Below are 21,515 nucleotides of genomic sequence, written 5' to 3' on the forward strand. Positions count from 1 at the left end.
ATATTAAAAATAACAATACCAAAAAGGTCTCTGGCTTTGGGTGTGGTGGTACACCTGTTATCCCAGCTCTTAGGAGGCTGAGCCAGGAGACCCCAAATTCCAGGCTGGTCTAAGCTATCATTGTGTGACCTCTACCAAGAACAAAGACAGGGAAAAGGGAGGAAAGGAAGGTGGAAGGGTGGGGGAGGGGCAGAGTGGAGGAGAGAAGGAAAGACAGGCACACTGGGAGTGCATTCATTCATTCATTCATTCATTATTTATTTAGAGTCTCACTGTGTATCTCTGGCTGCCCTAGAATTCATTATGTAAGCCAGGTTGGCCTTGAATTGACAGAGATCCATCTGTCTGTGCCTCCTGAGTTCTGCAATTGAAGGCGTGGGCTACTGTGTGTGGCTCAACTCCTTTGATCTGTCTTTGTTGTGACACTGTATTCTAAGAATTACCTGCATAAGTTATGCTGAACTTCAATACAGTGGGTCTAGAGTCCATACCCAGGTCACTTCATGTCGTTTACTTAACCTCTTTCACCAGGTACAGTTTTGGCAGGGCCACTTAGACTAGACATACCATACCATAACACAGGCAGAAAGTTGGAAAGTATGGTAAATTAAGTATTCCTCTTCTCCTAATGATATCATAGTTTCCTTTTAGTGTCTGCATTTCATATCACATATGCACTTACACGCACATACTCATGTGTTCATGCATATACACATACACCAAGCAAACAAAACTGTTATTTTCTCGGAAAACCAGGTCTCTTGTTAACCGGACCAAGCAAGTCCAAGAACAGGTTAGGCACACTGCATTCTGGCATAAGGCCTTAAAATGACCCTAGTCTTGGGGAAAATTGACTGAATCTGCTTTGTTTTCTGTAAAAAGGAAGCCTGATATTTTTGAAAGAAGGTCTGCTTTTTCAAATAATAATGTAATTATGGGCTGATTGGCTCTTAGTGGTTACTAGCTGGCAGGTCCACGCTGTGCTGTTGTTGGCTAAGTTCTTCTTCCTCTCTTCCCTGCTTGTGAGCGGATGCCTGGCTTACCCACTTAAGAAGTCATAAGTTACCATTTGTTGCTTTCTAGCTCAAGTTCAAGGTCATAGTGTTTAGCTCCATTATTCCTTGAAGCAGAGTGGATGTGAACACCGCTGTTCTGGATTCATCACTGCGTTTAATTATCAATAGTTAATAAGAGCTAGATATGATGGGTCACTCGCCTTTTCTCAGCACTATGAGGCTGAGGCAGGAAGATTGTCCTTTCAAAGACAGCCTGAGCTACTTAGTGAGGGCTTGTCAAAATAAGAGTCCCCCTCCCCTTAATATGTGAATGAAAATAATACTCTTTCATGAGAGTGCAGGCAGCTGTTAGTGAGCCAACACGATATGCCTTAGGTAAATCAGAGAAGGAATTCCTTTCATCCTTTATTGTTCTCTCAATAAAATGTGTCTTGCTGGGGCTGTGACCTCCCCTTGCGTTGCTGCCGCAACCCTTGTGAACCAGTGAGTGCTTCAGACTGAGAATCATGACGTCTCCATCTTTGCATCTCTGGTTTAGATGGACATGCCTCTTGGGGCCATGCTGGACAGAGGAATTACTAGCTTGCATTGACACTGTTTGCAGAGTCAGGCCTCCATTAAAGCTCTTGGGAGACATGGGTGAAGTGGGGTGCTGTATGGTAGCCACATCCTGCTTCTCTCCCTGAGTGCCATGCAAGATGACATTGGGGACCTTATGAGAGTTTCAAAGGAAGCAATGTAGACAGCCAGAAACTCTAGTATCATGTCCACGAGGCAGTATGGTCTAGTGTTACAAGAGAATACCGATTTTTTTTTTTTTGGAGGGCGGGAGGGAGAGAGAATATGTGTTTGTGTGTGCTGAGACACATGTATGTGTGGTACATGTGTGTGCTTGTGCATGAGGAGGTCAGAGATCAACCTAGGCTGTCATTCATCAGGAGCCATCCACATTTTTTAGAAGCTTATTTTATTTATTATTATGCATATGCATGCATGATGTGTGCATGGGCACGCACATGTCACGGTGCTCAAATTGAGGTTAGAGGTCAGCTTACAATAGTTGATTTTCTCCTTCCATCATGTGGGTCCTGGAGACCAGACTCGGGTTGCTAGGCTTAGTAGCTATGTTATTTTCGTAGAACTTTCTCCCATTTATTTTCAGGCTGCAGTTGATTCTGGGTACTTGAAACCATGGGAAGAGGAAGTTCAGTGAGTAGCCTTTATCTTCTGAGCCACTTCATTGGCTCCACCATCTATCATTCTAGATATAAGGTAAGGTCTCTTACTGCCCTGAAACCCTCCAAATAGGCTGGGCTGGCTGGCTGAAGGGCTCCTTGTCCCCGCCTCATCAGCGGTGAGTTCACAAGCATGTGCCACCACAGGCTGAGGTGTGTGTGTGATGGGACGGATGTCTGGAACTCAAACTCAGGCCATCATGCTTGCAGGGCCAGGACTTTACTTTCAGATTTTAAAGTGAAATTTCTGTGTTAGATATAGGAAATAAATTCTGGGTTTTCAAATTCCCTTAGTGGACCAGACATCTCAGTCTCTCACCTGGAACGCTGTAATCAGCATACCATATAGTGAGTGGCCTGGGTAGAAGTGTATTTGTCACAGGAGGCTATCAGGTCAAAATCTAGACATGGCAGATGTGATGTCTGGTAAATACTGCTTCATGATTCACAGAAATTCTCACATGACAGAGGGACCAAGGGACTTCTTGGATATATGAGTTCTCTTTGCCTTATTCACTTAAGAGAGGCATGTTCTCTCCTCCCACCCCTCATATTTTTTAATTTTAGCCTGAGTGCTTCTGCCTACATATGTATGTGCACTGTTGAATTGTGTGCCCGGTGCAGGTAGAGGTCAGAAGAAGGCATGGACGTCCTGGAGCTTCAGTAATAGATGCTGTGTGTCACCATGTGTGTTGGAAACAGGAGTCAGGACTCAGGAAGCGCAGACACTTCTCCTAATCACTGACCCATCTCTCTCTAACTCTGAGGCAGGCTTTCTTACTGAACCTGCAACTTAACATGTTTTGGCTCTGCTGGCTTGCCTTCGAGCTCCTTCTGTCTCTGTCCCCCATTCCAAGCAGTGGGGTTCCAGGTGTGAATGGCCACCCCTGGCTTTTGTGTGGGATCTGAACCCGGTTCCTCACACTTTCACAGCAAGCACCCTTACCCTCTGAACCCTCTCCCCCATGCCTCTAAAACTCCATTTTGCAGAAACCTGACCCATTAAGTAACAATCCCACACTCGCCCCTTCTCCCACTCCCGGCAACCATCATAAACCCTGCTGTCTCAGTGTTCAGAAAGCACGGCTTCCTTAGTTTTGAGATGCATTCCCTTGCTGTGTAGTGATGTCGGTATCTTTCTATGTGCTTATTGGTGATTTGTGTCTTTCCATACATGTCTGGTCAAGTGCTTTGCCAGTTTAACTAGGTGACGTCATTGGGTTGTTGAGCTGTGTTCCTTATTCTTGATTTTAGACTCTCTCTAGACCAACAGCGTGCAGCCATCTCTCCCGCTCCACAGGTTTTCTTTTCACTTAGTGCTTGGTGTGGCCTGCTTCAAAGTTCCTAATTTCAGTGACTCCAACTGAGGCTTTTATTGTCTTATATATCTCTTCTTATGCCAGTACCACCACCGTCTTGGTTTCTGTGGCTTTGTGGTAAGCATTGAAATTGTGAAGTGTAAGATATCTTTTTCAAAAACATTTAGGCTCTTCTAGGTCCCTTAAATTTGCATATGGATTATGGGATGAGCCTTCAGGTTTATGAAGTGTAACTAGCTGGGATCTTGGTGGTCTTACATTGAACCTTAGATTAATTTGAGGCACATTTCCATTCTGACTGTGGTGAATCCATTTGCTGAGGTCTTGAATTTCCACATTGTTTTATAGTGTTTGAGCGTAAGTTGTGCATTTCCTTTGTTTAAAGTATCCTTGCGTGTTTATTCTTTCTGGTGCTATTGAAAATGGATTTCTTTCCTACAGCTCTCGTGGGAACGGTTTATTGCAGCAGTGTAGAAATGGGGCTCACTCTTGCTAAGCTCATGAACTCCTAGCTCAATGTTATTTTTTTTTTAGCATTATCCTTAATATATTTTCTGTGTGAGATTACGACACACAGAAGGAGAGATGGTTTTACTTCTTTTTCTCTCCGAACGCCTTTATCCCCACTTTCTGAGCTGAGCTGGGCAGAACAACGCGGACTAGAAATGGTGGCGGCGGCACCCTACCTACCCTTGTCCTAGGGGAGTGTGCGTGTTTAGAGATGGATTCTGTCAGCTGTAGTACCTTTCCTGTCTGCTCCTTTGTTTATTGGGTGTTTCTGTCATGGATAGGAGTTTAATTTTTAAAGTGAAATAACCATATGACTGCTTTCATTAATAGTGATAATATACTCCATTAAGGATTTTTTTTACTTTATATACATCTATGTTCTTAAAATATCTTTGTTAATTCGTACAATGTATTTTGATCACATTCACTACCCTCTTCCAATGTAAGGGATTTTAAAGTATATTCAAGACGCTCTTATTTCACAAATCCCGTCTGTCACGGTGTATAGTCATCTTTCTTTTTCATGGATTTGGCTGACTTCGGTTTCTAAAGTCATAGGATGATTGGCCTGTGGTTGTTGGGGTTGGCTGTTGGAGACACGTTCTCACTACTGAGGGTGTCAGCAGGCTGAACTTGAACTTGTGACGTTCATGCTTTAGCTTCCTGAACAGTGGGATCCCGGTGTGGCTCACCATGCCCCAGCTGCTGTGCTTTCAGCTTGGGTAGTGTCTTTCCCTGCTTTTGTTGTCAGGGTGTGCATATGAATAAGATCTGGGGGTGCCTGTGGATGTGCATGAGCAGATGTCCATGACCTGTGCATATGGATCACATGCATACCATGACTGTTAGTTTAGACATGTGCCTAAGTACAGTGGAGAGTGGGACCGGAGGCAGCGTCCTGGGATTCAACTCTGGCTGTTTGGAAAGGAGCTGAGTGCTCTGTTCTGAGGCCTTTTTTGTCTCCCCCCCCCCATATAATATAGGGTTAGTTTAAGCCAAGGAATAAAAGTATAGATTATCTGGTACAATACCTTGTACTAGCAGACACTTTGTAAATGACTTATAGGGATATCTTCAACTCCTCAGTGAATCTAATACTAGCCATACCCTGTTATCTGTTTATTATCTACCATGTTCTGGTATTAATTTGAACCAAGAGGTGACTATTTCAGTGAATTTTTAGGCTTTGCTTATGGATGAGTAGCTGAAATCTCCCCTTATTCAGGGTTTTTTTTCCCCCAAAGGAACATCCTTCTTCCTCCATTTAAATTCTGTGGGATATCTTTGGAAGCTGTTAAAACCATGGTTTTTCCTTGGCCAATAGGAATTAAGAGTCTGAAACAGTCCTCTGGAACTGCAGTGTACACAGGTTCTCACGCTCACTGCGGGACACTATCTGCCCCGCTCCTCATCTGCCTCCTGGAGATAAGTCCATGCCTCTTAGCATCCTTCTGAGAACCCAGAGAGGCTCAGGTGACAGGCCTTCAACACAGCACACGGCCTGGCAGGGCTGATAAGGAGGAGCAGTGGGCGTGTCCTTCACTTTCCCATCCCCGGGGCGGCAAACAGTATTTGATATGTAAGAAATGTTGGAACAAGAGCCAGCAAGGTGGCTCAGTAGGTAATGGCACTTGCCACCCAGTGTGACAACCTGAGTTTGATCCTCAGAACCCATATACTCCTGGGGGTTGACATCTGACCGCCACATGTGCCCCTGTGGCACAGACATACAAGTGTGCATACAGGAATAAGTTAAAAAAAATAGAAGGTCTTCCTGGGGGGTGGTAGTCTGTTTAGCTTTTGTAGGGCTTAGAATTGAACTTAGGGCTTCGGGATACCAGGATGGGCTCTGGCACCGAACTTTCCCAGCCCAGAGTGAAATGTTCTGTTGGCAAATTGTTTGTAAGAAAATTCCTGTTTTTCGCCGGGCAGTGGTGGCGCACGCCTTTAATCCCAGCACTTGGGAGGCAGAGGCAGGTGGATTTCTGAGTTCGAGGCCAGCCTGGTCTACAAAGTGAGTTCCAGGACAGCCAGGGCTACAAAGAGAAACCCTGTCTCGAAAAACAAAAACAAACAAACAAACAAACAAGAAAATTCCTGTTTTTCCTTCGCTTGGAAGGCAGCCCACCTATGTGAGAGCAGTGTAGAACTAGCCCGAGACTATGAACATGGGAAGAGCTTTCCCAGGAGCCTCCGTTGACACTCAGAGTGGGTTTCCGGGCTGAGATCTGGATGTACGCCTGCTCGTTCCTGTGCCATTCCCAGTGGCTCTGCTAGGGTTAAAACTTGGAGCTGTGCAGATGGTATCGGTTTTGGGAAAACTCGGCGTGTTGCTCCACTTCATTACTCAGGACGGGTAAACAGAGCCGCTCCATTAAACCAGACCCGTGAGCCAGGGTCACTCTTGCAGGGACACAGGGGCAGTGGTGCCCACACTAGATGAGCAGCAGTCTCTAGTACTTTTTTATTTATTTTTAAATTTATTTTGGCTGCATTTGGGTTCCGAGTGTATGAGCATCTGTAGCAGACATCTAGTCACAGGTACATGCTTGTCACATCTAGTCATCTGTAGTAGACATCTAGTCACAGAGAGCTTGGGTAGCCCACTGGGAAAGCTGGGGAGATTCTGCTGGGGAGCTTAACACAGCAAAGGCACAGTGTTTCCGGTGCTGTGATTGTTAATATCGCCAGGGATCTACACCTTCCTAAGTGTAATTTTTTTCACCTGTTTTTGCTCCATTTGCATATTTAGATGCTCTGTAGGAGGGCCCGGTTTTTTGGAGTATAGAATCATATCAGTTGAACATAGATTTTTTTTTTTTTTTTAGTCACAGACATGTAAAATGTTCTGAGAACAAGATTGTTCTGGACTGTTGGCACTCTCCGTGATTTCCCCGTGGAAAATTGCCCTCTCAGCCCACCAGGATCAGATGGCAGAGCTAGTAGCTGTAGTCGAGAGCCTCATGGCTCCTTTAAAGTTGACACACAAAAGAGCAGTGTCCTAATGTTGGAACTCTTACTAAACAGTTTTCAAGGAGGCACAACTAAGGCTTTTTTTTTTACTACCTCATAATCTTCTGTGCTGAAGTGGCAGCCTGCCTCGTTGGTGCATCCAGGCTATGAGAGGAAGACACAGAGGTGGACTCGTTTAAGCTGGTGCCAGAAATACGGAAGGTATTCATTCTAATGCTGATTTACTGTTTTCAAGAATAATGCCCAGAAGTGTCCTGAGACGCGGTAGCGGTGTTTTTCTCATATTGTTTTGACTCTTAAACACATGCATTAATCCGATCTGACATTGTTATTCCCAGGGAAATGGAAGCAAGCAGCGGGTTCAAGGGCACCCAGAAAAGCCTTCGGCTGTTGTGAGGGCTAATGGGGTAGTAAGCCTGTAGTCAGAGTGGTGTGGCAGAGGGGTGTGGCAGCCTCAGTGATGACTGAGAGTGAGTTATTTTGTGAACTCCTTGTTAAAGCCATGTGGAATGTTCTCTGGGAACCACTCGAGATACTCTTCCAACACAGCCAGATCCCTTTGCTGTGTCCCTGCAACTCTGGGCCTAAGCTTTGCTGAGTGGGTGGAGTTTGGACCAAACTGTTGGCACAGGACCATCTCATTGCCAGCAAACAACTGCACATGCGTGGGAAGCGTGGACGGCACAGATGGAGTCCCTTGAACACCAGGATTGTCGATGGGTTTTGCTGATTTGTTTTCTTGGCAGTTAATGCCAGTTTTGGTTTCCCTAGAGTGTATGTTTAAACTGTTGGTTTCCCCCCTCTCTCTGATGTGTGGTTGGTGTTATATATTAACTTAATGCCAGGCAGCGGCACAGACTTCCAAAACATACTGGTGGATTTTGTGTTCAGAGCAGGACAAAGTTCAAATCCCTGATAATTTCATGGTCTGGACTCCCCAGCCTAGCGATTGGCCCACAAATGAAGCTATACCTACTGTAGTCGGCATCATGAAGAACCTAAAGTGTAGAATGGTCCCAGCTTGTTGCTGGCTTGTTTTGTTTTGTTGGAATGTTCAAGTCAGGAATTTTCTCTGTGTAGCCCTGGCTGTCCTGGATCTCACTCTGTAGAGCAGTCTGGCTTCAAATTCAGCGATCCGTCTTCCTTTTCTTCTGCCTCCGGAGTCCTGGAATTAAAGGTGTGTGCCACCACTGCCCACCTTTAATCCCAGTTTGTTGCTTTTAAATAATATTGTTCATTAGTTATGTTCAGGGAAGTCAGATAGGAGAATGGATCTGGAGTGAGTATTGTTCTGAGTCTAGAGTCCACTGGCCGACCTAAAAGTCCACCCCTGCTTGGCTGTTTCAGTGCCCAAGCAGATGCCATGGTCATCTGTGAAGGTCGCTGAAGTCATCCAGAGCAGGACCCAGATAAGCCTGCAGTTTCTGTTGTGCTTCTCCGGGGAACCTGCCTTGTAAGTGCGTTTATTGCCAGTTTGGGCTCCCTCCATCTCGTGGGTTTTCGTAGAAGCCTTTCCTAATAGCACCGAAGCCCTGCCCTGAGACCCTTTGTGGGCTGAGCAGATGCCCCTTTTGCCACCAAAGACCTTGCAGTAAATGCTTTGTCCCTGCACAGGAAAGACACCCAGGGACGCTTATTGCTGGCTTTATGGAAGGTTTTCTTCACGAAGGAGTTTATTTATTAGCAAAATACTGCTGTGAGCATGATTCTTAAGGGCCGGTAATTTAGATTCTGCTGGTTCAAGGCTGTAATTTTTTTTTCTAAAGCTATCTGGAGACCCATTCACTAAGAAATAAGCTTTTGCTGAAAATTAGGGATTGAGACTTGAAAGAGCTGAATGAAGTTATGACTTTTGTATTACCCCTGGAAGTAATTGCTCCTTTAACTCAAAATCCATTAGTAGCCTGGTATAATTTTTTTGACATCATGATTATTAATGTCTTTTAACAAGGTCTCGTTTCAGTAACCTTAAGCAAATCACTGATTTTAATATAACAGGCATGGTATTTTAGAAATCAAAGGATACATTTATTGAAGGTATCCAACTGCTTTGATTTAACTTAGAATATATATACATAAGTAAGAGTTCTCGTTCATGACCCATGTATTAGTCAGAGTCCCCCACCAAAACTAGTCTGTAGGTTTTATGCGTGTGGGCAGATAGTGTGTATCCTTATCTGGGAATTTTTAAAATGTTGGAATATTTTCATAAACATGAGATAGGCTGTGGAGAGGGAACTCAAGTCAGAACACAGTTCAGTTATATTTCAAAGATACAACATTTGGCCCCAAGGAAATGCCATATAAGCACTTTAATAATTTTGCCTATGATGCAAGTCTGTGATTCAGAATCCTTACCCGAGCTATGTATTAGCTTCTCCATTATCCCAATAAAATGACTGAGGCAGACTACTTACAAAGAAAAAGGAGTTGAGTTAGCTGACAGTTTGGGAGGCTGGAGGTCCAGACAGCACAGGGCCTCTGGTGAGGAATCGTGGGCTGATTCATCTCATCTGGATTACAGTGAGGGAAGCCAGGGAGACTGGGTGGGGCCAGGCCCAGACTTTTGTAACATCTCTGTCAAGAGAACTGGTCAGGCTCTGGTAAAGGGTAGCTTAAGCCAGTAATGCTCAACCTATTGGTGGAATCTCCTCTGGGGTCAAATGACCCACTCACAGGGCTGGAATATCAGATATTCCACATATCAGATAATTGCATTACAATTCATAATAGTAGCAAAGTTATAGTTATGAAGTAGCAACAAAAGTATTTTTATGGTCAGGGGTCATGCCAACACGAGGGTCTCGGCACGAGGAAGGTTGAGAATCGCTGCCTTAAGCCCTGCTAAGGGCACACTTCCTAGTGGCCTTAGAACTTGCATTAGTCTCCTCCACACCCCAACACTTCCAGTCCCCTTACTCTGGGATCAAGTTTCCAACAAATGGGGAGCACTTATACAAACTGTATGAGGAAGCAACTAGCTAAACTATAGCGTGATGCAGATCTGTGCTCAAAACGTTTCTTTTTAGGGGCTGCTTGCCCCCTCCCCTCTCTCTTGTTCTTGCTCTTGCCTTCCTGCTCCCACTCTCTCTCCATTCCCTTCCCCTGCCATGTGCTCAGCCTCTCTCTCTTCTCTTCCTCCCCCCCTCTTTCTCTGCCTCTACTACCGTCTTGACTCCCCTCCCCATGCCCTGAATAAAAACTCTATTCTATACTAAAAACAAAATTCAGCAAGGTGTGTGGTAGTGGGGGGAATGTCAAGAGACAGAGACAGGAGTGGGGGAGGCAGAGACAGAGAGAGAAAGAAATGCTTCTCAGCTTTGAAAAGTAAGCTTGTGATTAGGACCCCCACAAGCCTAGAGCCAGCAGAGTGCATCAGTAGACTGGGATTCCTGGCTGGAACTGATGTCTGAGTCTGGACACCAGTGATAATATCTTAGGGTTTCTATGGCTGCAGTAGACCACCATAACTAAAAACGAGTTGGTGAGGAAGGGGTTTCTTTGGCTTACACTTCCATATCTCTGTTTATCAATGAAGGAAGTCAGGACAGGAACTCAAACAAGGCAGGAACCAGGAGGCAGGAGCTGATTCAGAGATTATGGAGGGATGGGCTTACTCCCCAAGGCTTGCTCAGCCTGCTTTCTTATGGAAGCAGGGCCACCAGCTGAGGGATAGCTCCATCCACAGTGGCTTGGGCTCTCCTCCATCAATAAAGAAAAGGCCTCCTACAGCTGGATCTTACAGACATTTTCATAAATAAGGGTCTCTATTCCTACATGAATTTAGCTTATATCAAGTTGACATAAAACTAGCCAGGACAAGTAGTCCCAGGCTGAATTCCCTGTGCTGAAGACACCCATGGTTCCTCTTCAGTCCTCTCTCTGATTGGATGAGGCCCACTCACACCATGAAGGCTAGATAACCAATTCTCAAAATCTACAGATTTACTGCTCTTCACATTTTAATGTGTTCTCACAGGGACATCTAGGCTGGCATTGGACCAAACGAATTGGCACCCTGCCTAGCCAGGCTGACACATAAATGTTACCCTTTGCTACGAGATGAGAAAATGTAGATGTTGTACCCTGTTCAAGGACACGGTATGGAGGGGATTTTCCTCCATCTGCTGTGTGGTGGAGTTGGGCAAAGAAGAAGTGGGGAGCAGCTGGCAGGTGTGGGAGTAGCATCGGGAGAAGTGGGCGCTGTGCCAGCAAATTGAAGTTAGCCATGTTTACAGAAGTACCTCGGCCTGTCAGAGAAGTGCAATGGTCTATGCCACACACCTGCTACGGCTGGTAAGTTGTCACAGAGAGAAGCATTGAGAAGAGGGAACGCTCTCCAGGGCCTGGAGAAACCAACACCAGGAGATTCCAAAACCGAATGGAAACAGAAGCAGCTGGAGAGGTGGCTCAAGTAGGAAGGTGATTCCAAGACCTGAGTTCTTTCCCCAGAGCCTATGCAAGAAGGTAATGGCGCATGCTTGCAACCCCAACAGTGGGGAAGTGAGGGAGGTAGATCTTTAGGCCAGTGAAGATCCTGTCTCAAAAAAAAGGGTGGAGGTGGGTGGGTGAGGGAGATGGCTTAGTCAGGACAGTGCCTGCTGTGTAAGCACAGAGACTTGAGTTTGGATCTCTAGCACCCATATAAAAGCTGGGCACACCGGTGTATGTCTGTAACCCCCAAGCTGGCAGGGTGAAACCCCAGATCTCCTTGGCCATCTAGCCTAGTGGACTTGGTGTGTTCCAGGGTCAGTGAGAGATTGTCTTAAAAACTAAGGTGGAGACTGATGGAAGAAGACACCTGAGATCAACTTCTGGTCTCCACACAGACACACGCCCTCAGGCACATGTCCACACTGCCCAGTCACATATACATAATACACCCCACCCACATATACACACATTCAGAAAGGTAGGTGGCATTCCTGAGGATTAATAACTGAGGTTGTCTTCTGGATCTTGGAGGCACGTGTCACCAAACACATGTATGCTTGCAATCACATAAATACATACATACAAACGTATGTACACATGTGTACACACACACACACACACACACACACACACCTACTCCCAAATACAGAATGCTAAGCAGGGAGTGTGGCCCAGTGGTTGAGGTCACTTGAGGCCCCAATTGGGTCCCCAGTGCTAGAACCAAACAAAGCAAAACCTTCCCGTGATGTTATCCGAGCCAAGTTTCCAGCCAAAGCGACTCCACAATGTCCTTGGGGTCTGAATCATGTCACCATTGTCAGGCCTGGTGCTTTAACCTTTGAGAATTTCTCAACCTCAGTCTCTGGGAGCTAAAGAAAGATGGCGATGCTGCAGGCCTGCCAGTTTTCTGCAGGGAGAACACAAGCTTTAGAAGTGCTGTACTACACCTGTTAGGAAGGAGAGCTGAAGCTACTGAAGCCATCAACCCATTGGGAAGAAGAAGGAAGACCAAGGAAGCTGAGTGCATTTGGCTTTGACTATGCTTGGGAAATGCTACTTGGTGTGTTCATCATGAGCCTGGTGTCTTTTCTGTACAGTGACACTTAACGTGCTGCTTGGTTAGTGGGGGTGAGTGTGGCACAGCTTTGTGGTGTAGGTTTATGCAACCTGAGCAGCACCACTGAGGAGACCTCTGTTCATCCTTCTGGAAGAGGCTGTTCCAGCAAACACTGGGTTGCATATAACCACTCTGACAGGAGGGGCATCTTCCAAGGCAGTATCCCCTCACCCCCCCCCCCCCCCCCCCGTTCATCAGTTATTAGACCCTATATGTCACTCACACCGCCAGCTCTCCTTGGCTTACACATTATCTGCCTGGGTCATTGCTGAAGTTTAGAGACGTAGGCAGAACCACTGGTTGTCAGGTGCTGTCTTTTGCGAGTGCTCTTTGCACTGCAGTTCTAAGCTCCTTTCACCCACGGTCATTGTCCTGTGTGTCTTTCTACTCTTTTCTTTCTGGAAGCCTAACAGGAGCACGGGATGCAGCTGCCTCTCCAGGCGTGTATCTCAGAAGTTTTTGCATCGACTCTTTGCCTCTGCAGAGTAGGAAAGCAATTCTGACTACACAGTGGTCTCTCCATTTATATAGTAGCTACCTTTACTTGGGACATACTGACTCTCTGCAGCCCTTGGCATTGTGAGGCTCTCTACCCTTCTTCCTGTTCTACTTGGTGGAGGTGACACTGGTTATTCTAACCCTCCTCCAACCATTCTACCTCTGGGCAGCTCCTCTTAACTATAGATGACTCCCAGCACTGGTCTTCCACTTTGCTGTGTCTTTTTTGAGTCAAGACTTGAAATCCTGGTCATTAGTATGTGTTTCACGTGAAGGCTTTTGATGTTAATGTCTGCTGTTCCCTCCTCTTACTAGGGCTGAGGTCCCTACAAAGGACACTCCCTGCCCAAGCTCCAGAGCACAGAGATAGTCTCATCCATTTCCTGATCATACTTGCATGATGAAGTATCATGCTGGCAGACCTTGAATCTCGTAGGAAACTACATGGGGTTTTCCATGAAACAGTAGTGGAAGGAGTCAAGGGGACAGACATTGCTCTCCCAGACCAGTTTGTGTTTGTTTTACCTGACCTACAGTACTGGCCTCCCTTGTGATGAGCGTTCTGGAGGTTTTTGAGGATTCCTACAGGCAAGGGCCGTTTTGCATTGATGAAGACCTCCAGGGTTGAGCTTTCTCCAGGGAGGGACATTGGGCACAGATCTGTGAAAAGGGCCCCGCAGGAAGTCTTAACTAAAGACATTGGATGGGTAGACTAGAGAGTTGAAGCCTGGAATCGGACTTGAGAAGTGGCCTAGCTCTGGGTAGAGAGTGACAGGGAGTGGACAGGAGGGCGTGACAGAAGGACTGTAGTTTGGAGATAGGTGACTCCAGGAGAAGATGATTGATTCTTGATTGGTGATAGTTTCTTAAGACAGGGCTGTTGTTGCTGGGTTGGCCTTGTGTTCATTATTGTGGTCTAGAAGCAATGCACATTCAGTGGTAGTAACTTCAGATTTTCAGTTTGGCTGTTCCCTAACCTGGGTGTCATGTGACCAGCTTTCTCTCTCCTTGCTGGGCTGCAGAAGTGCTCACTTCTTTCAGTCGGTCCCTAAATCATGAAGAAGAAACCTTGATCCCTACAGTGTTCTTTCTGCGCTCCAGTGCGGGATGCCCAGTAGGTTAAGTGATTTTCAGCTTGGCCTTTCCAACTTACAGTGTGGGTTTTTTTCAGGATACAACCCCATGGTTAGTGGAGGAGTATTTGTGTTCTCAGGGCAGTAGGTTCAGTGAAAGGCGCTGTTTGTGTGTGTAAGAGAAGGTTTTTATTGGGCATGTTGGTGCCCCTTTAATTCAGCACTTGGGAGGCAAAGGCGGGTGGATCTCTTGAGTTGGAGGCCAGCCTGGTCTACAGAGTGAGTTCCAGGACAGACAGGGTTACACAGAGAAATCCTATCTTGAGAAAAACACACAATCATAAACAAGCAAAAAACAACAAAAACTGGAGGTTGGGGGAGTCTATATGGTTAGACCATATAGACTCTAAATGGTGTAAATAGTATAAGAGTGAGCCCTGCTGGAGACCTTCGTGGCTCACGGGCCTCATTGCACCTGGAGCTGGATATGTGATAGTGGCCACCAAGGCACATCAGTCCCTGCAGAAACAGGTTGCTTTTGTGACTCTCGAATGGGCAAAGAAAATAGGAAGATAAGGGGTGGAGGATTAGCATCCGGTGGAAAGGCTCCACAGAGGTTGATGCCATGCATGGCTAGGGGAGGATCAGTAGCCATGGCATCAGAGGTTTCAGGCAAGGCAGATGGATTCTCCCTGAAGAGTCTATGTGACTTGACAGAGTGCACCAGGCCTTCCAGGAGAATAAGGAAGTAACGCAGAGAGTTTGACCACTTGTATACTCAGCTGCTCAATAACGATCCATGGAGCTACACTGTGTGCCAGGCACTGTGCTAAGAGATGAGGCTGAAATTTCAAACAGTCCATGTATGGGGAGTTGCCAGGTAAAGCACAGTAGATGTGACCAGCAGTGTGGGAGTCAGTGTTCCTCGGAGGAACAGAACCCATGGCCTCTATGTTTACTGTGCAGTTACATATTATACAGGGACTTACTGAGCAGTGGCTGTCTTCATACTAGAGAGGTTGAGAACCTGGTGGTCGTTCAGTCTGAGAAACCCGACTAGTTTGGCACTGAAGGCCTGGAGGCTTCCCGGACAGTTGCTGCTGTTGAACTCACCTTGAAAGACCAGAGAAGACAGGGTCTGAGGTCAGCAAGGCACAGCAGCATTGGCAGGTACATGGTGTAGGAGTTGGAGGTCACTTAATGGAGTGGGTAACTTCTCTCACAGGCTTTTTTTCCGTCTTGGCCCCCAGACCATTGGATGGCGTAGCCTATGTTTGGTCTTTTCTGAAAATACCTTCACAGGCACATCAGAAGCGAGCTTCAGTAAACATCACTCAACTCAGCCACGCTGACCGTGTAGACCAGCACTCCCCACTCCACACAGGGATGCTAATACAGTGTGATAAGTCAAGAAGGGAATTGGTTATAAGAACTCTGAAAACACCCAAGACAGGCAGGGATTTGAAGAGTTGATACAAGATACTCACCTCTTGTCCTCAAGTCCCAGGTCCGCTTTCCCATTTTTGAGTCCCAGGGTCAATAGTGTCACTACGTCTCACTGGTTCTTGCTTCTCTTCTGTGAATGAGGCCAGCAGCTGCACCCAGAGACCTTGAAAGGCCTCTTGGACCAGAGATCCCAGCCTCAGGACTGCGGCGCTACAACAGAATGATTACACGACAAAGTAGGCAAGATAAGTCATCAATATATGGATTTTTCAATTTCTTACTAGAAACATCCCAAACTTTACGCCATTTAAATTATTTGATTGAGTGAGAACCCGGAGGTCTTATTTGTGCAGCTAAATTTAATGGAAACTCTTCTTTCTTGGGTCTTTAAAAAGTGGGATAGAAGCTCTCTAGGAAAGCTCCCAGACTCATTTCAATACGCTGTTGGGTTTGTGGAGAACCGTCGGTGGGAAAGCACAGCTCACAGTGTGAAGAGAGACAAGACAAAGTAGATGGGGAGCTAGGCTGGTGTGTTGTGTTCCCAGATGTGGTCATCCCAGGCTTAGGCCACTCTGCAGATTAATGATTGCGGGCTCACCCTGCTCCTCAGACAGAATTTTAAAAGTTGGTTTATACAAACCTGGAAGTTAACTAGTAACAGCACAGTGGGCTCCCTGCAGGATCTCAGAGAGCGCTTCCCCCTCCCCCAGAGTTGACTTGGTCCTGGAATTCAGCTGGTAGGACAAAGATTTCCTCTAATGTGTCCTATATTCTGCAGCTGAGCTGTTGCCCTGGCAATTCCTAATCGTACTTTCCGCTGCGTTGAATGTGTCTGTTCTAGACACACCATGCAAACAGAATCATATAGTGTGTGGCACTTTGCAATTAGCATCTTTTCCTTGGAACTGTATTTTCCAGGTTCCTTTGTGGTATGGCATATGTGAGCACTTCCAACTTATAGTGGAAAATACTGTTTTGTGGACAAATTCCATAATAATTCGAACATCCATCAGTAGATAATTTGGTTTGTTTCTACTTTTTCATTGTTGTGGATAACATGACTATAAACCTTGACACACACGCACTTTTGTGTGTTCATAAGTTTTTAGTTCTCTGGAGTCAATCCTTAGAAGGGGTGTTGTTGGTAGCTGTGTATTTGAGGACCTACCTATCGGCTTTTCTCCTTTCCCCTGAAGTGGCGGCACCCTTTGACATCTTCATCAGGAGGGCAAGAGAGTTCTGACTCCTCCCCAGCCTGGGCAACCCTTGAGGTTGTAGAGAATGGTGATGTTCTGTGACCGGCTCCTGCTCTGGTGCCGGTTGTCTGTAAGGTGGGTTTTCATTTCTCATTATCTGGCTCTCAAGTTACCGATTTGTTGGCTCCACTCCCCTTTACTCTCCTGGAAACCGAGGTTGGAAAGAACAAGGGAGAGTTCAGCCTTGGTTAATGTAGATACACATTAACACCTGTTTACAGATTGCTAGAAAAGCCCAAGGCGGGAAAGGCTGCATTCATGAGCTTCAGAAATCCTTTAGATTTATGACTAACAACCCTGTAGGACTGTAGGTATATCCTTGGAGAGTATGATACTTTGTAAGTTTTGTGTTCATTTGTGGATCTGTTGAAAATGTAAAACACAACAGTGGCTAAGGACATATTTTGAGGATGACCACTGTTTGGGGAAACTGTAAATGTACATGCTAATACTGATGAGTGAAGAAACCCTGTCCAGGTTACAACATGTAAAAACATCTCTGGGGTGGTGTGTTTTCTAGCAGCCTCTCAGATCAGGTATTGGTAGGGTTTGCTAGAGAGTACTTTGGTGGTGTTTCTGTGAAGTCCCTCCATAAGGGTGGTTAGATGCAGGCACCCTCCCATAGGGCCCCAGTCATAACATAAAGTGACCTGTTGTAAGTAAATAAATATACTTCTATGTATCATTCTCCAGTCTTTTAGAATTCACTGACGTTTATATTGTCTCATAAATTTAACATGCATATAATTAGTACTATTTATTTTAATGTAAAACCACAACTTTCGTCGCATCAAATAAAAATAGCTGTTTCTCTAACACATCGCAAATGCTCTTTATGCAGAACAAGATGTTTAGTATTCTTTTCACATTATCTATTCACTTAATACTTTTTAAATATTTATTGATCCAGGCACTAGATGTCTTAAGATAGAAAGATGTTGTCTGGTCTCTTGGATTATGCATGATGCACAAAGCGGCATCACTGAGATGTGGTGTAAGAAGTCAGGTGCACAGGAAACCGTGGATACACAAGGATGCTTTGAGAGTTCTGAAGGCAGAGTGTGAAACTGCAAGTAAATCACCGAGGGTGACAGTTTTACAGCCAGCGGTTCTGACACTTCCTGGATGCCTCTGGCCAGGATGCCCACGTCCTCTCTCTAAGCATCATTAAGGGATTGTGCATGATCAGATCACAGTGCAGAACGAGGGGAGTTCTGAGAGACACTGTTGTATGGTGGAGAAGAAGTCAGGCTTTGTTACCCCGCCGTGGGTGGCCTTGGGCCCCTCTGTAGGTCTCTAGGGCTTGGTGACCTCATATGCAGTAAAAGATAACTGTAGTCACAGTGGACCAGAGAACTGTTGGGCTGTTCCTGGTCTTTTACATCTATGAGCATTGGGGTTCTGGGGGCTGAACAAGTAAAAAGAACGTATCTAAAGCTACAGAGCTAAACAGGTCCATGTAATATATTATAGTAGGTTAATAAATGGGAAAGAAAACCAAAGAGGCAAAAAGATACAAAGGCAGTTCAGAAATGGAAACAAGAAGAGAAGAGGCTTTTGAGAATTACCCCTATGCTGGGGATGTAGCTGGGGTAGCAGGCTTACCTGGCATCGGCAAGGCCCTGGGCTTGATTCCCAGCACTGAGAGAAAATGGGAACCATTTATATTGGTGGTGATATTTTTAAGAGTCCTGTGAAGATTGAAATTCATTTGGTTTTGGTTGTTGTCTCCTTGCGTATTTATGTGCAGAAGGGTCTCGTTCGGTGTTCTCAATATGTGTGGTCGGTTTTCTGAAGAAAATGTCAGATAGATTTGATTTCTCGGGTAGGGAATTGGACTGGGTAAAGAGCCAATGTGAATGGAAAGGAAGAGATGATTGATGTGAAGGGCAAGCTTCCTGCCATGGGGTGGGGGAGGGGGTAGAGGGCGGGGGGGGAGGGGCGACCCTGGCGTGCTGGAAAATCACGATTTTATTTATTGCCCGCCTTAAGACTTAAGACTTAACCTTTCTAGTCTCTAAAAAGCATCCATAACTGGTTTTTAACAATTGTGTGATTCATGGAAGAATAAAGAGGATAGTAACAAACATTTTGCCACCATTTTGCCACCGTATGGTCTCAGTTGAAATACTGTAAAGACAGAATGTGCGAGCTTCCAGTAGTGATTGAGCGGAGACTCCGCCGGTCAAGTACAGATTCCAGAAGTACAGATTACTGTGTGGCTTCCCTGCAAGCATTTCAAGAACCTGTGTCAGAGATTTCCGTAACTTCTTATGTGGGTTCCACAGGATGTTTGAGGTTGGCTCCCGAATCATGGAAGAGATTTATTTATTATGTTCGGAAAGACTTGAAAATATTGATAAGTTAGAAACCAAACTGAGAAATGTCCCATAGGTAAAAGCGTAGTTTTTTCAGCAATCTTCTCTGAAGGGTAGAAACTGTTTGCACCTTTAGGGGACAAAAAGAAAAATCTGCAAATTAACTTATGATCTTCCTAAATCGTAGTTCAGTAGCCAGTCAGAATAATAATGTATGCTCTGCTGGAGAGTGACATCCCCTTTGATAAACCAGTTCTACTGTTCTGGCTTAGTGTTGGTTAGCCATCCATCCATCCATCCATCCATCCATCCATCCATCCATCCTTTACCTCTCCTGTGTGCTTTGGCTAGTTTAATTAGGAGTAAAGAGTAGCCATTGATACCAACAGAATTACTAAGAAGTTTAGGACTTGACATTGATTCTTCTCCCAAGGGCATAAGGTCTCCGGGGAAGCAGAGTTTTCTCTTGGGCTGCATCCTCTGAAAAACACAAAGTTAGCTTTCATATCTCTTGGATTCTATAGTCTCAGATCCAGCCAGCTGTAGAATGGAAACATTGTAGAAAGAAGTGTGAGGCGCATTCACACACGTCAGTGATGATGTGTGAGCAGTGATCTGGAGCAATTTAAAGGACACAGGACAGTGGGTCTGGGCTATGCAAACGCTGGGCTGGTTTCCATAAAGGCTTTCTGCATCTGTGGACTTCAGTTCCAGGTGAGGGAGATGCTCAGAACCAGTTCTTCACAGATGCCTGGGAGACTCCATGTCTGCCTGCTATGCACAAGGCCAGTGTTGAATCCCGAGCACTGCAGAACAGAACCTGGCTTTGTCTTCTAGTCCTCCAGGCTCCCTTCCTTCTCTTCTCACCTCATTTGCTTCTATTCACTGAACTAAATGTCAGGTCCCTACAGTGTCTTGTTCCAAAATCAGAAGTGGCTATTTATTGATTTGGAGTATGTTTTTGTGGTTCTGCATCAAACCCGGTTTTGCACATGATGGGCAGGGACTGTTCCCAAAAGCTACATCCTCAGTCCTATATTTTGACTTTTTACGACAAGGTCTCACTGTGTTTCACAGATTATCCTCCAACTCAGAGTGCTCTAGCCTCTGCCTCCTGAGCATCATATCTTTATACACTGCTTTGAAAGTTGTATTCTAGAAAAGCAGGAAGCCTGAGCAGGCAAGATGTCTTAGATTTATAGATTTCAGACCCAGGCAACATAATCCACAAGAAACTTTCACAGATGTCTTTTTGAGTCTCCTTGAGGTTACTGTAAAGCTGGTATTATTCTTTTTTATTCCCCTGGCAGTCCAAGGGTTAGAACCAAAACCTGGACCAATGTCAGGCAAGAAGGCCAGTGTTTTGCATCCTCTTCTCATTGTGCAAAACCTGGACAGTGGTTGCGGGCCTGCCGCGCATGTTGCTATTAGGATACAGGAACTAATAAAGGTTTTAAAGTTCATCAGAGGTGAATGCCAGCCACAGCAGGTCTCCAGTAATTACCAGAGGGCATCTGAGATGCCAGTCTCCTCCTCAAAGAGAGACCTGCCGCCCACCTGTTGTTGATAAAATGTTTATATGTTTAGAGGATATGTTTTACATCCTTAGAAACATACAATTAGAGAAAATCCCCATGGTTTGTAGTGCAAGATTTGCCCTCAAACTCAAAAAATCCCTCTCTGTGAGTCCACCCACTGGGCCCTCCTTAAGCGGGGGAAGTTGGACCTTGCTGGACAGCATGTTCAGTTTGTGAGCATCACTGACTTTAGTTTTCAGCCACGGACTGAAACAGTCTTGCCCTGCCATTGATTCTTGCCAGCTTGTGTGTCAGCGAAGTGCTAATCTCTCTTCCAGAAGAAATCATTGTTTGTCTAACCTAGCAGTTGTATTTTGAAGCTGAATGCTGCAGGATCCTTTGGCTGTTTCTGAAAGAATGTGGATGACAAAACTGTTGTTCAAACCAGTGTTGGGTTGGTCCCTGTTTGCATCCGGGAGGCCGGGGCAGGAGGATTCTGAGTTTAGGACCAGTCTAGGTTACCTAGTAAATTCCAAGCCAGGAATAATAATAATAAGAAGAAGAATAGACAATAAATAAGATAATTTATATTCTTGCCTGTTATCTTTTTTAAAAGGCAAGGATAAACTTGGACATATCAAAGGATACAAGAGCCAAAGATGGTAGAAATACTTATTTTGACATTCTAAACCATATTGCTACAACATGGGTGAGCTTCAAAACCGCTGTTCCAAAGACTGAGAGAACAAAGGCCACGTGCTGTGTAATCCAGAAGGTTTCTGTCCATGGAAACGGGAAAGAGC

General features: G+C 45.4%; 1 protein-coding gene across 10 annotated transcripts in view; it reads left to right on the forward strand.

The window, feature by feature from the left end:
- Spata13 (spermatogenesis associated 13) overlaps positions 1-21,515 on the forward strand; it is a 128,913-nt gene that overhangs the window by 14,219 nt on the left and 93,179 nt on the right. The window contains exon 1 of one of the 10 annotated variants that reach the window (XM_029469027.2): positions 6,044-7,254. The exons of 7 other annotated variants lie outside the window; for them this stretch is intronic. The gene's annotated coding sequence lies outside the window, so the exon portion shown is untranslated. Of the gene's footprint in view, positions 1-6,043; positions 7,255-8,442; positions 8,507-11,426; positions 11,521-21,515 lie in introns of those variants that run through there. 2 more of the 10 variants (XM_021182584.3, XM_029469029.2) reach the window with 2 other exon arrangements.

This window comes from Mus caroli, unplaced genomic scaffold (genome assembly GCF_978045245.1).
Source record: "Mus caroli unplaced genomic scaffold, Mus_caroli_1 scaffold_12, whole genome shotgun sequence".
Classification (NCBI taxonomy): Eukaryota; Metazoa; Chordata; class Mammalia; order Rodentia; family Muridae; genus Mus; species Mus caroli.